At 46.6% G+C, this 16,290-nt stretch overlaps 1 pseudogene; it reads left to right on the top strand.

Moving 5' to 3' along the window:
• The first annotated feature begins 1,122 nt into the window (after nucleotides 1–1,122).
• Nucleotides 1,123–2,087, top strand: LOC119333293 (annotated as a pseudogene).
• The last annotated feature ends 14,203 nt before the right edge of the window (nucleotides 2,088–16,290 follow it).

Below are 16,290 nucleotides of genomic sequence, written 5' to 3' on the forward strand. Positions count from 1 at the left end.
CTTTCAATCCCCGAAATCCCTCCTTTCCTTCTTATAGCACAAATGCCCGTGGGTTGCAACGGGCATTTTTTTAAAACGTGATCCATACCATTACGCGCCATTTATTATATCCAATTGATCTATAGAACAACTCCCATCTCGCACCATGCTGCCTTATTTCTGCCCCTCTGGTTTGGAGAGCGTGTGTGCGCTCTTAGCTTCATCGGGCCGGCCGTGCTCTCTAGTTTTAATATAAATTGACTCTTGAGATTTACCTTTTATGAAATAGGATTTATTTTACTGTTACATACTCAATTCTTACTTGAAATATTCAATTCAAGTGTAGACTTGAAAACTAAAATTGTGTGTAATGTATCATGTAACCATATTGATGACCCATAAATTCGTTCAGTTAATTGAAAGTTTTTGACTTTTGATCAATATAGGTACCCAAGCTCTAATAATTTCAGCGCATCCGAACTTTGACACATCCTTTTATTTTAAAACTATGATTATATTTGTCATCTGAAAACCAGACTCATGGGCAGGGATCTCCAAAGGGTTCTTTGTTATTTTTATTTTTTGGGGGTCCTCAGTTATGTTCCGGGACACCTCTCCTCTCTAGTTTCTTCTAGTAGCTGAGTGTGTGGGCGTTGTATTTCTGACTAATATCACACGCAGGTTGTTGTGCTTATTTTTCATCGCCCCATCTCTTCTCCCCTTCCTCACACGTGTAGACAGTGTTTTTCCCCGTCCCTCTGGTCAAGGCGGTGGTCACGATGGAGGTGGTGTCTTTGAATACGGTGCTTCACCGGTGCGTCAGATTTGCTTCCTTTGATCTCTCGGAGCTTCGAGCAGATTGGCTGGCTTGGGGCTTCGCTCCATCGGGCCCGCTCAGCGGCTACGGAGATCTCAGAAGGGCAGCTCGTCGATGGCAAGCTGGAGTGCCTCTACCATGGCTGGCAGTTCGACGGCCAGGGCAAGTGCGTCAAGCTCCCACAGGTTTGAATCAAGTTCATTCTTGGGTCAGTGCAAACGCATGAGAAAACTCACGTTTGATCGATGCGCATGCAGCTGCCTGAGGGCGCCAAGATCCCACGGAACGCGTGCACGCGCAACTATGAGGTGCGGGACTCGCAGGGGGTGGTGTGGGTGTGGATGTCACCGGCAAGCCCGCCGGACGCAAAGAAGCTACCATGCTTCGAGCCGTACGCGCGAGCAGGGTTCACGGACCTGTCCATGGTGCACGAGCTCCCCTACGACCACTCCATCCTGCTGGAGAACCTCATGGACCTGGCGCACGTGCCCATCTCGCACGAGCGCACCGACTGGACGGCCAAGTGGGAGGACGCGCAGCCGCTGGCCTTCGAGGTCACCGAGCGCACCGCCCGGGGCTTCGCCGGCCACTGGTGGCGCGAGCGCGCGCCGCACCTCCGCAACCTGCTCCGCTTCGAGGCGCCCTGCATGCTCACCAACACGCTCGAGTTCGTGGACAAGGACGGCAGGGAGCAGTGCTTCTCGGCGCAGTTCCTGTGCCGGCCGGCGGGGCAGGGGAAGTCGATGCTGCTCGTCTGGTTTGGGTCCACGGCGAGGTCGCCGCTGTTGAGGGTGCTGCTGAGCTGGTACTTCCACCAGAACACGTGCAAGGTGTTCGAGGAGGACATGGGTTCCTGTCGTCGCAGAACGAGGTGCTACTCCGGGAGAAGGTGCCCACCAAGGAGCTCTACCTCAACCTCCTCTCCTCGGAAACCTGGGTGGCCGAGTACCGGCGGTGGATGGACAGGGCCGGCCACGGCATGCCCTACTACTTCGGCCACAGCACCATGTTGCCGCCGCCCGTGCCGGCCGTTGTGGAGCAGGCGCCGGCGGGGGCCGCCGCTGGGATCTCTGCGTTGTTCCCGGCCAAGGGAGGCTTCGGCACGCAGCACGCGCCCAACCCGACCAGCAGGTACTTCCGGCACGTCGTGCACTGCAAGGGGTGGAGGGACAGTGTCAACAGGTACACCTCCCTGAAGAAGGCCTTCGTCGTGCTCGCTGCGGTGGCGGCCGCCGCAGACGTCTTGGCGGCCATGGCTGACAAGCAAGGGCTATCCTGCCGATTTTTCTAATCCGATTTTCCTAGGTTTCCGATTCCCAGGTTTGCCATCGGGGAGTCGATTCACTGTCTCCCTCTTCCCCGTGATCATTTCCTTTGTTCCTCTGCTTGTTGATGCTGTAAAGCCATCGGCGTATATAAATTGCTTCCCAATGTTGGGATTGATCGCAAAGAATCGAGGTGGGACTATTTATTTTGATAACAAACCGTGTTTCGTCGCACAAGCTTACCAGCTCAGTTGGCCACAACCTTCGAGATGGAGGGCCTCTTGTGTGACTCAGTGGCACATAAGAAAAGGCCCAGCAGTGGAACAACGTGGCCCAATATAGGTGAGGTGCATGCGTTGCGAAAGACCGAGTGTGGGTTGAAATTAGTACCACCTCGTGTATGTGTTTAAAATTCAAACTAAAAGCGTAAATTCACAGGAAGAAGCGTATTGTGACGGTGAACCCACGGAGTCAATCCATGCTTTATTATTAGATATATATATATATATATATATATATATATATATATATATATATATATATATATATATATATAAGATGCAATTGCAAAATGACAGGATCATCATGACTTTGCCAGGGGCCACGACCGAAGTGGCAACCCTGAAGCAAGCGTTGTCCGAGGCCGAAAACAAAGCGGCCTAGGAGCGCACCGAGCAAGAAAAGCAAGAGGCACGGGTGGGCGAGGTGCAGCAAGAGCTCGAAGCTCTAGTGACGAAGCACGAGGCGTTGGAGCTTGACTCGAAGACGCGAGAGTCTGAGCTTGCCGCGGCCCTCGAGAGCGCAAAGAATGCCAAGGCTGAAGCCCAGAAGGCCCTCCAGGAGATTGAGGCGATCAGGAAGATAGCGGCGGGTAAGGCATTCAATATGCAGAGCAAGCATGTGAAAGTAAATTACTTGTTACTTACCCGAGTCCGGAGCTCTCCAGGAGCATTCGCAGATTTGCCCCGCAGCGTGTCGGATGCCGCAAAATTTTACTGGACCGAGGAGGGAAGCTCGACAGAGAAGTTGTTCTAGTCCCAGTATACTGGGACCGAACACCCGGTGCCTATGAGCGACCAGCTGAAGTAGCTGGTCGAGCTACACAAGGCGGCCGAACAGGCCATGAAGGGCTTTATAGTCTGGATGTGGCCTGGCGACGCCCTTCCCAACAGCTACTTCGGCCTGGTGAGGCGGCTTGTGGATGCCTGCCCACGACTGGAAGTTATCAGGCGGTCCATCTGCATCGAAGGTGCATGCCGGGCTTTCGCCCGTGCGAAGGTGCACTAGGCCAAGATGGACGCCGTGAAGCTGGTGAAGGAGGGGCCGCCGCAAGGCAAGGAGCATCGCCACCCCAAGATGTATTATGAGGGTGTCCTGAAGGGTGCTCGTCTTGTAGCGGACAAGTGTGCAAAAGATGTAATATTTGAATGAACTTGCTCGTGTGATCCTGTATGATGAAAACGTGTTCATATGCGCTATGCGACGCTTGTTTGAATTTAAAATATTACCTTATGTTCGGTTGTTTATCAAATCTGAGAGATGGCTAGTCGCCGGCTTCTGCCCCCATGCCACAGGTGTTGGGGTGTTCGGGATAAACCTGAGCACTCTTGTTCCCATTTTTGGGTCCTTCGAGGGAGGTGCTCAGCACAACGAACAAGGCAATTGGACTATAATGCTTTATCACTCTCACTTAGCCATAGAATTCTTTAATTTTAATTTTCGGCGAAGCCCTTGGTATTCGGAAGGCCGAATTCGGGGCGCTATACATGCCTTAATCCGGACAGAGCCAACTCCTCGCTCTAAGCGGCATAAGTCTTTAGGGACTCGAAACCTCTCGAACAGCGACCAGTCTCTCGCCTTATCATGATAGTCAGTTTTAGCTTTCTCTACTGAGGTGCTTAGCCCAGCAGAACCGGGGCACAATCGCAGTAGTTCTCCCAGTGCTACCTTAGCCGATATAGTGGAACGTAAGGTACCAAAACATGGGAGCCGGGCAAACCCAAATATTGACCCAAGACATGATTCGGAGCTGATGTATTTTTAATGCGTAATTATGTACGCGTGTCACGGATTTTGCCGTTTGGCTGGGACCAGGGTGGGGGCCGCATTGCTATGCGAGCTCGGAACGTGTCAGGCGGTCTTGTTGCCGATTACTCCGGGCGCGCTTGAAGGTGTCCGGGTCTTGAACCGCCGAACTGGTGGATTGCCTTAAGAGGCTGCTTTGCGCTTCTGCTTCGAGGGCCGCAGTGTGCTCCTCTGTTCTAAGAGAGCGCTCTGTATTTCCATTGACTGTGATGACCCCCCGAGGTCCTGGCATCTTGAGCTTGAGATATGCATAGTGCGGTACCGCATTGAATCTCGCAAATGCGGTTCGCCCGAGCAGTGCATGATAGCCACTGTGGAACGGGACTATATAGAAGATTAACTCCTCGCTTCGGAAGTTATCCGGGGATCCGAAGACCACTTCCAGTGTGACTGAGCCTGTGCAATGGGCCTCTACACCTGGTATGATGCCTTTGAAGGTCGTTTTTGTGGGTTTGATCCTTGAGGGGTCTATGCCCATTTTGCGCACTGTGTCCTGATAAAGCAGGTTTAGGCTGCTGTCGCCATCCATAAGGACTCGAGTGAGGTGAAATCCGTCAATGATTGGGTCTAGGACCAGTGCGGCAAATCCTCCATGACAGATACTAGTGGGGTGGTCCCTGCGATCGAAGGTGATCGGACAGGAGGACCATGGGTTGAACTTTGGGGCGACTGGCTCCAACGCATATACGTCCCTGAGCGCACGCTTCCGCTCCCTCTTGGGGATGTGGGTTGCGTATATCATGTTCACCGTCCGCACTTGTTGTAGCGACCATACCTCAAACAGTCTGATCTCTGTGCTCCGGTGTCATCCCTGGATCAGTAATGCTGACACCACACAGTACTCGGAGGATTTATAACAGAGTAGCAATCACACACTTATTACATCGAGTGTCTCAAAAGAGAACTTATTACAATAAATATGTCTTAAGGCCATCTAGTGACGATAACAGCGGAAGGCTTGGAAGATAAGTGAGTCCATCAACTCCAACAGCATCACTGAGTATAGAACCACGACCTAAATACTCCTTAATCGTCGTCTGAAAAGTCTGCAACATTAACGTTGCAGCCCGAAAACGGGTCAGCACATGGAATATGCTGGCAAGGTAACACATAGAGAATAATGGAATGCAACAACTATACTATATGCATATTTGGCTGGTGGAAAGCTCTATGGTTACAGTTTTTGCGTAAAGCCAAATTTTCCCTACTTCAAAGGAATAAAATTTATTACTATCATGGTGGTTGTGAAACATTGAGAATGGTTGATGGCATTCTCAATCCCAATTAAGTAACATCATTAAAACCCATCAAAATTAATTTAGAGTAACATGTTGAGATTCACATGATAATCCAGGTACTAGATACTCAAGATGTCCATAATCGGGGACACGGCTAACCATGATTAGTTTGTTACACTCTGCAGAGGTTTGCGCACTTTTCCCCACAAGACTCAATCGCCTCCGTTGGATTTCTCGCACTACATGGTGTTTGAGAAACGGATGACCGAGACACAGTCTTTCAGAAGCGCTAGCACCTTACGACGGGTAGACCGGTACACCTACTTTCCCCTACATCTGCTAGTCTACCACTGTAAGAGTTCGCACAACTTAGTCAACTATGCCAGAGCCCATATTGGCTTGTGGCTGCACACGGAAGTTTCTAGTATGAATAATCTCATGATCCCTTTGGGCCTGGGTGGCGGTCCAAAGAAAATCAGGCAAGTCCTGGTAACCTCAGGTGCCTCAATCCACCCAGATGTGTGTTAGGTTGCCACCTTAAATAAACCCTTAATTATCAATCTCACATCTGTCATGGATATCACTCACCCAATCCACGTCTACTGGCATAGCATGGCATAATGAGAAAACGTAGAAGTAACTCCCAAAGGTTTGATAAGAAACAGGTAATAGGTACTACCTCATCTACTTCCCATCCCACAATTTAATTAGATCCTATCCATGCAATGTGTGAGGATTGATCTAATGCAATAAAACTGGGTTGTAGAAAAGGTATGATCAAAGTGTTACTTGCCTTGCTGATGATCCGCGTAACCTAGAGATTTGAAGTAACAGGCGGCGCACTCCGGGTATTCTATCGCAGACAAACAACAAGCATACAATAAGTACTCATCTAATGCACAGGTAAAACTCAAATAGAAGATCTAACCAGAAATTTCAACTTAAGAACCCTGGTTGGCAAAAAGAATCAAATCGAACGAAGCAAAAGAAATCAAACAGCGAAAGAAAACAACTTCGTTCTAGCAATCTGGATCTAGGGCAAATTTTACAGTAGCAAAAACTTGTTTAAGTTGATTATTCGGAAAGAGGGTTTCGAGACGAAACTCCAGGCGCTTGAATCGCCTGATTCAGATAAACGAGCGAAAAGTTATACTAAATCGAAAATCGGATCAGAAATCGCGATCAGAAAATAACCGCGGAAAATCCGACGAAAAAGATAGACGACGAACAGAATTTTTTTTTAAACTGCACGGAAAACGAGGCGGCGGCGAACCTCGAAAGGCGCGCGCTCCGACGAGTCGGCGGCGGCGGGCGGCGGCGGGGCTGGGAGGCGGCGGCGGCTAGGGTTTCGGCTGGGCTGGGGCTCTCGGCTGGGCCTCGGGTGCTATATAAAGGCCCCGGGCCAGGGAGTCCTGGCCGAGTACGGCCCGAAGTCGGTTTCCGTTTTTTTTATATTCCGCTCGGAAGAAAAATAATAAGAAATACTAAACGAACTCCAAAAATCACGAAATAAATTTTGCTGGGTTCCTAAAATCAAACCCGATAAAGTGAACATTTATCTGGGCCCAAACTACAACTTTGAAAAACGCGCATTTTTCCTAAATTCAAATAAAAATACCGAAAAACTCCGAAATAAAACTTATTTGATTTTTTTTATTAAATCCTCAATATTTCTATATTTTGGGAAAGTCATTTTATTCCCTCTCTCATATTTTTGTAATAGAAATAATTGATGATAAAATAAATAAAATCAAGCGATCCTGTTTACATAATTTGAGAAAACTCAAATATGTAAATATCGAAATCCCCAACTCTCTCCGTGGGTCCTTGAGTTGCTTAGGATTTTCTAGGATCAAAACCAAAAGCAAAATAAAATATGATATGCATGATGACCTAATGTATAACAATCCAAATTGGAAATTTGGGATGTTACAAACCTACCCCCCTTAAGATGAATCTCGACCTCGAGATTCGGGTTGGCTAGAAAATAGGTGAGGGTGGTCTTTGAGCAAATCTTCCTCTCGCTCCCAGGTGGCTTCATCCTCCGTGTGGTGGCTCCACTGAACTTTGCAAAACTTGATAACCTTGCTACGAGTAACTCGGTTGGCAAACTCGAGAATCTTGACTGGTTTCTCCTCATAGGTCAAATTGTTATCCAACTGAATTGCTTCTATTGGTACTGTGTCTCTCAAAGGTATGTCAGCCATCTCCGCGTGACACTTCTTCAACTGAGAAACGTGAAACACATCATGCACTCCGGCCATTCCTTCTAGCAATTCCAACTTGTAAGCTACTTCTCCCATACGCTTCAAAACTCGATATGGTCCTACAAATCGTGGCGCTAACTTCCCCTTAACTCCAAAACGCTTAATCCCTCGAAGTGGGGATACTCGAAGATAAGCTCTATCTCCAACTTTGTAAACTGTCTCCTTGCGTTTAGAATCTGCGTAGCTCTTCTCCCTGGACTGGGCTACCTTGAGCCTATCGCGAATCAACTTCACCTTCTGTTCAGACTCTTTAATCAAATCTGGTCCAAACAACTGGCGGTCTCCAACTTCGTCCCATGACAACGATGTCGTGCACCTCCTTCTGTACAAAGCTTCGAAAGGTGCCATCTTCAAACTGGTCTGATAGCTATTATTGTAAGAAAACTCTGCATATGGCAAATTATCGTCCCAACTAGATCCATAATATAGCACACAAGATCTCAGCATATCTTCCAAAATCTGATTGACTCTCTCGGTCTGTCCATCTGTCTGCGGGTGAAAAGTTGTACTAAATTCTAACCTGGTACCCAAAATCTCATGCAACTGCTTCCAGAACTTTGAGGTAAACTGGGTTCCTCTATCCGATACGATGCTCCTCGGAACTCCATGCAAACATATGATCCTGGTCATGTATATCTTTGCCAACTTAGCACTTGTGTAAGTGGTCTTTACTGGGATGAAATGAGCTACCTTCGTCAATCGATCAACTACAACCCAAATCGAGTCATAGCCTGAACGAGTCCTTGGCAATCCCGTGATAAAATCCATACCTAGTTTATCCCACTTCCATTCGGGTATCGGCAATGGTTGCAACAATCCTGCTGGCATCTGATGCTCTGCCTTTACTCTCTGACATACATCACAAACTGCTACATACTCCGCAATATCCCTTTTCATTCTGGTCCACCAGAAAATATCCTTCAAATCCAATTACATCTTGGTATTTCCTGGATGAATCGAATACGGTGAGTCATGTGCCTCTTGCAGAATCAACTTTCTGACCTCCGGGTCATTGGGCACGTAAACACGGTCTTCAAACCATAGGGTGTCGTGCTCATCCTCACGAAATCCTTTAGCTTTTCCTTTGCTCAGTTTCTCCTTTATAGCGGCAATCTCTTTGTCCGTTTTCTGAGCTTCCCTGATTCTATCCATCAAAGTTGACTGAATCTCTAGTGTTGCTACATAGCCTCTCGGAACTATTTCCACACATAGTTCACGAAGATTTCCTGCTAACTCCTTGGGTATTTCTCCCGTCATTAGTGTATTGACATGGCTTTTGCGGCTTAATGCATCAGCTACTACATTAGCCTTTCCGGGATGATAATGCAATTTCATATCATAATCCTTGATAAGCTCCAACCATATCCTTTGTTTGAGGTTCAACTCCTTCTGCGTGAAAATGTACTTCAAACTCTTATGATCTGTGTACACCTCACAATGATTTCCAATGAGGAAATGTCTCCATGTCTTCAGTGCATGCACTACGGCTGCTAAATCCAAAGCATGTGTAGCGTAATTCAATTCGTGGGGCTTCAGTTGTCGTGAAGCATACGAAACAACTCTTCCTTCCTGCATAAGTACTGCTCCAAGTCCTCGACGTGAAGCGTCGCAATACACCTCATAATCCTTGGTTTGATCAGGCAAAATCAACACTGGTGAGGTAACCAAACGTTTCTTCAACTCCTGGAAACTAGCCTCACACTCCTCAGTCCGTTTGAACTTAGTATCCTTCTTCAACATCTCCGTCATAGGCTTTGCAATCTTTGAGAAATTCTCAATAAATCTCCGGTAGTATCCTGCGAGTCCAAGAAAACTCCGGATCTCTCCAACTGTTGTTGGTGCTTCCCACTTGGTCACGGTTTCAACTTTAGCGGGATCTACTGCTATACCTTCTCCAGATATAACGTGTCCAAGGAATCCTACTTCCTTCAACCAAAACTCACATTTGCTGAATTTCGCATATAACTGATGTTCTATGAGCTTTCCAAGTACCAAACGCAAATGCTCCTTATGTTCCTCTTCATTCTTCGAATAAACTAGGATATCATCAATGAACACTACGACGAACTTATCCAAAAACTCCATAAACACTTTGTTCATCATGTTCATAAAATAGGCAGGCGCGTTAGTCAGTCCAAATGACATAACGGTATACTCATACAGTCCATATCTTGTGGTGAATGCTGTCTTAGGTATATCCTGTTCTCGAATCTTCAACTGGTGGTATCCTGATTGCAAGTCGATCTTGGAAAACACTTTAGCTCCTTGCAATCGATCAAACAGATCGTTGATCATTGGCAGTGGGTACTTGTTCTTGATTGTTACTTCATTCAATCCTCGATAATCCACAACCATCCTTAATGATCCATCCTTCTTCTCCACTAAAAGTACTGGTGATCCCCAAGGCGAAGAACTTGGGCGAATATATCCCTTATCCAGTAACTCCTTAATCTGCTTCTTAATTTCCACCAAATCCTTTGCCGGCATCCTATATGGTCTCTTCGATATTGGCCCAGTGCCTGGCAATAGCTCAATCAAAAACTCAATGTCTCTATCCGGTGGCATGCCTGGCAACTCTTCGGGAAATACCTCAGGAAAATCCTTTACCACTGGTACTTCCTCCTGCACAACTCCTGTTAGGCAATTTACTTGTGTCCTTTTTGGTACATGCCGGGATACATACTTGATCCTTCTCCCTTCTGGTGTGGTAAGCAAAATTGACTTACTAGCACACTCAATATTCCCTTTATACTTTGATAACCAATCCATGCCTAATATCACATCCAATCCTTGGGATTCCAACATAATTAAATCCGTTGGGAAAACATGCCTTCCTATACTTAATGGCACTTGAAAACATCCTTGTCTGGCCATGTACTCCGCTCCTGGTGAGCTTACTAGCATAGGTGTTTTAAGAATCCTAGTGGGCAGACTATACTTTTCCACAAATCCCCTTGATATGTATGAATGCGATGCACCAGTATCAAAAAGAACGAGTGCAGTAAATGACTTAACCAAAAACTTACCTATTACTGCATCGGGCTGAGCTTCAGCCTCCTCCACATTAACGTGGTTCACCTGTCCCCTATTGAAAGGGTTCGGCTTCTTTCCAGAACTTCCATTGCCATTTTGTCCTTCAGGACAGTCATTTGCATAATGTCCTGACTTCGAACACTTATAGCAAGTGACGTGGCTCAAATCCTTCTTGGCTGGGGTTGATGGGGTGTTGCGGTTCTGTCCATTACTTCCTCCATTCCCATTACCATTCTTGGTGCCATTGTGATTGTGCGAGCTACCTACTCCATGGGTATGCTGAAAATGTCCTCCTGGTCTAGGGGTAAAACAAGGCTTCTGCTGAGCTCCTGAATTATACTTTCCTTGTCCATACTTCCTCTTGCGGTTCTCAATTTGCTGCTGCTTCCCTTCAATCATAAGAGCACGATCTACCAACTCCTGGTAGTTGTCGAAGGTGGCTACCATCAACTGCATACTCAACTCATCATTCAGTCCTTCCAGGAATTTCTCCTGCTTAGCTGCATCCGTAGCAACGTCATCTAGGGCATAACGTGTTAGCTTACTAAACTCCTCCACATACTGGCCAACTGTCCGTCCTCCTTGGCGCAAGTTACGAAACTCATGCTTCTTCATGGCCATTGCTCCTGCTGAAACATGGGCGGTACGAAAAGCCTGCTGAAACTGGTCCCATGTGACAGTGTCGATTGGGAAGGTGGCTGTGAAATTCTCCCACCAAGATGCTGCGGGTCCTTCTAACTGGTGTGCGGCAAACTTCACCTTCTCCATAGCTGTGCATCCTGCTGTGGTCAACTTCCTAGATATCTTGTGGAGCCAATCATCTGCTACTATCGGCTCGGTGCTACTGGAAAACACCGGCGGATTTAGCCTAAGAAAACAGGCTAAGTGGTCAACAGGTGGTGGTGGTGGTGGGTTGTTGTTGTTGTTCCCTTGATTCTGATTCTGAACTAGCAACTGCATCAAGGTGTTCTGCTGCTGGATCAACTGGGTGAGCTCCGGCGGAAAGGCAAATCCGGGGTCACGTCTCGGAGGCATCTGAGGGTTTAGAAAAAGATGAGATATAAGAATAGAGGGGGTCTAAAGGGAAAACACTACCCATATGCACATGAGGCAAAAGCACACAATTCACTTCAATCAATCAAGCAAGGACATACAATCGATCTAGCTATCGCAAAAGTGCTCGGACTACTATATTTACATGGTGGGCTACTACTACTGATGAGGTGGTCTACTAGAAATATTCTACGGTTGTAGATTCCATGATATCTGCTCCTGCTTCATCAACATAGACATCATCGCTACTATCTTGTTCTGAGTCGGGGCCGTCGATGATGATGTAGTCTTCCGGGCTAATCTCCTTGGGTTCTTCGTCTTCATCTACTGGTGTTGGGCCTCCCATAAATATTCCAATCTTCTTTGTTAGGTCGGCATTCTTATCCACCAATACTTCAATTTCTTCTTCATAATCTTCGCGCGTAGCCTTGAGTTCTTCCTCCAGTTCCTTGATTCTAGTCTTAGCCTTCTTCAGATCTATCATGTCGGCGCACATCTGATTCTCCTGTCGTCGAATGTGCTGGTTTAACTCCTGAATAAAAGATGCAATTGATCTATCCTTCCTGGTGCTGATCATCTCCCAATGTTCATCTCGGCGCCCACAAATCTGGTAGATAGTATCCTTAAGATCCTTGCGGTAGACTTCTCCAATGCGTCCCATGGCGATGTGAGCTGCCATACTCTTTCCTAGACTCCAAGTTGGTGCATCAAAAGAAAACTCTATGGGCTCAGTGACTGGCATGAACGTCCTTCCTGGAACTTGAACTTGAATCATTCAGCGCTCTTCTTCAGGTAAAGTGGCGTTGTAGGTTCTCGTGAAGCTTGGTATTCCTATGTTCAGGTATCTAGTGACTTCTTTCAAGTGGCGTCCAAAGGGTGTGTCTTCATCTGGTTGCGTGAACTTGTTCGTTGCATCCGCCATCCTAAGGAGTAGAAAAACATGAGAAGTCAGAAGAGATGAGAGTGATCTAGTGATCTAGGTCTTTAGCTTAGTGGTCGTGTCCTACAGTCAGCGTGTGCTCTGATACCATCTCTGTAGCGACCAGACCTCAAACAGTCTGATCTCTGTGCTTTGGTGTCATCCCTGGACCAGTAATGCTGACACCACACAGTACTCGGAGGATTTATAACAGAGTAGCAATCACACACTTATTACATCGAGTGTCTCAAAAGAGAACTTATTACAATAAATATGGCTTAAGGCCATCTAGTGACGATAACAGCGGAAGGCTTGGAAGATAAGTGAGTCCATCAACTCCAACGGCATCACTGAGTATAGAACCACGACCTAAAGACTCCTTAATCGTCGTCTGAAAAGTCTGCAACATTAACGTTGCAGCCCGAAAACGGGTCAGCACATGGAATATGCTGGCAAGGTAACACATAGAGAATAATGGAATGCAACAACTATACTATATGCATATTTGGCTGGTGGAAAGCTCTATGGTTACAGTTTTTGCGTAAAGCCAATTTTTCCCTACTTCAAAGGAATAAAATTTATTACTATCATGGTGGTTGTGAAACATTGAGAATGGTTGACGGCATTCTCAATCCCAATTAAGTAACATCATTAAAACCCATCAAAATTAATTTAGAGTAACATGTTGAGATTCACATGATAATCCAGGTACTAGATACTCAAGATGTCCATAACCGGGGACACGGCTAACCATGATTAGTTTGTTACACTCTGCAGAGGTTTGCGCACTTTTCCCCACAAGACTCGATCGCCTCCGTTGGATTTCTCGCACTACATGGTGTTTGAGAAATGGATGACCGAGACACGGTCTTTCAGAAGCGCTAGCACCTTACGACGGGTAGACCGGTACACCTACTTTCCCCTACATCTGCTAGTCTACCACTGTAAGAGTTCGCACAACTTAGTCAACTATGCCAGAGCCCATATTGGCTTGTGGCTGCACACGGAAGTTTCTAGTATGAATAATCTCATGATCCCTTTGGGCCTGGGTGGCGGTCCAAAGAAAAACAGGCAAGTCCTGGTAACCCCAGGTGCCTCAATCCACCCAGATGTGTGTTAGGTTGCCACCTTAAATAAACCCTTAATTATCAATCTCACATCTGTCATGGATATCACTCACCCAATCCACGTCTACTGGCATAGCATGGCATAATGAGAAAACGTAGAAGTAACTCCCAAAGGTTTGATAAGAAACAGGTAATAGGTACTACCTCATCTACTTCCCATCCCACAATTTAATTAGATCCTATCCATGCAATGTGTGAGGATTGATCTAATGCAATAAAACTGGGTTGTAGAAAAGGTATGATCAAAGTGTTACTTGCCTTGCTGATGATCCGCGTAACCTAGAGATTTGAAGTAACAGGCGGCGCACTCCGGGTATTCTATCGCAGACAAACAACAAGCATACAGTAAGTACTCATCTAATGCACAGGTAAAACTCAAATAGAAGATCTAACCAGAAAGTTCAACTTAAGAACCCTGGTTGGCAAAAAGAATCAAATCGAACGAAGCACAAGAAATCAAACGGCGAAAGAAAACAACTTCGTTCTAGCAATCTGGATCTAGGGCAAATTTTATAGTAGCAAAAACTTGTTTAAGTTGATTATTCGGAAAGAGGGTTTCGAGACGAAACTCCAGGCGCCTGAATCGCCTAATTCCGATAAACGAGCAAAAGTTATACTAAAACGAAAATCGGATCAGAAATCGCGATCAGAAAATAACCTCGAAAAATCCGACGAAAAAGATAGACGACGAACAGAATTTTTTTTAAAAAAAACTGCACGGAAAACGAGGCAGCAGCAAACCTCGAAAGGCACGCACTCCGGCGAGTCGGCGGCGGCGGGCGGCGGCGGCGGCGGCTAGGGTTTCGGCTGGGCTGGGGCTCTCGGCCAGGCCTCGGGCGCTATATAAAGGCCCCGGGCCAGGGAGTCCTGGCTGAGTACGGCCCGAAGTCGGTTTCGTTTTTTTTCTTTATATTCCGCTCGGAAGAAAAATAAAAAGAAATACTAAACGGACTCCAAAAATCACGAAGTAAATTTTGCCGGGTTCCTAAAATCAAGCCCGATAAAGTGAACATTTATCTGGTCCCAAACTACAACTTTGAAAAACGCGCATTTTTCCAAAATTCAAATAAAAATACCGAAAAACTCCGAAATAAAACTTATTTGATTTTTTTATTAAATGCTCAATATTTCTATATTTTGGGAAAGTCATTTTATTGCCTCTCTCATATTTTTGTGATAGAAATAATTGATGATAAAATAAATAAAATCAAGCGATCCTGTTTACATAATTTGAGAAAACTCAAATATGTAAATATCAAAATCCCCAACTCTCTCCGTGGGTCCTTGAGTTGGTTAGGATTTTCTAGGATCAAAACCAAAAGAAAAATAAAATATGATATGCATGATGACCTAATGTATAACATTCCAAATTGGAAATTTGGGATGTTACACTTGTGGGGGGAACCTCTTCTGTCCTCCGGTGTTCGGCTGCCGGGGCTCCTCCTCGTCATCGCTATGTGACCCCTTATCTTTGTTTTCGGCATTTAACTTGCCGGCCTGCTTGAACACCGAACAATCCCTGTTGGTGTGGTTGGCTGGCTTGTCGGGGGTGCCATGTATTTGACACGAGCGATCGAGTATACGGTCCAAACTAAACGGGCCCGGAGTGCTTCTTTTGAATGGCTTTTTCTGCTGACCGGGTTTAGAGCCTTTGAATCCGGCATTTACTGTATGATGAAAACGTGTTCATATGCGCTATGCGACGCTTGTTTGAATTTAAAATATCACCTTATGTTCGGTTGTTTATCAAATCTGAGAGATGGCTAGTCGTCGGCTTCTGCCCCCATGCCACGGGTGTTGGGGTGTTCGGGATAAACCTGAGCACTCTTGTTCCCATTTTTGGGTCCTTCGAGGGAGGTGCTCAGCACAACGAACAAGGCAATTGGACTATAATGCTTTATCACTCTCACTTAGCCATAGAATTCTATAATTTTAATTTTCGGCGAAGCCCCTGGTATTCGGAAGGCTGAATTCGGGGCGCTATACACGCCTTAAGCCGGACAGAGCCGACTCCTCGCTCTAAGCGTCATAAGTCTTTAGGGACTCGAAACCTCTCGAACAGCGACCAGTCTCTCACCTTATCATGATAGTCAGTTTTAGCTTTCTCTACTGAGGTGCTTAGCCTAGCAGAACCGGGGCACAATCGCAGTAGTTCTCCCAGTGCTACCTTAGCCGATATAGTGGAATGTAAGGTACCAAAACATGGGAGCCGGGCAAACCCAAATATTGACCCAAGACATGATTCGGAGCTGATGTATTTTCAATGCGTAATTATGTACGTGTGTCACGGATTTTGCCGTTTGGCTGGGACCGGGGTGGGGGCCGCATTGCTATGCGAGCTCAGAATGTGTCAGGCGGTCTTGTTGCCGATTACTCCGGGCGCGCTTGAAGGTGTACGGGTCTTGAACCGCCGAACTGGTGGATTGCCTTAAGAGGCTGCTTTGCGCTTCTGCTGCGAGGGCCGCAGTGTGCTCCTCTGTTCCGAGAGAGCGCTCTGTATTTCCATT

This window comes from Triticum dicoccoides, chromosome 7A (genome assembly GCF_002162155.2).
Source record: "Triticum dicoccoides isolate Atlit2015 ecotype Zavitan chromosome 7A, WEW_v2.0, whole genome shotgun sequence".
Lineage (NCBI taxonomy): Eukaryota > Viridiplantae > Streptophyta > Magnoliopsida > Poales > Poaceae > Triticum > Triticum dicoccoides.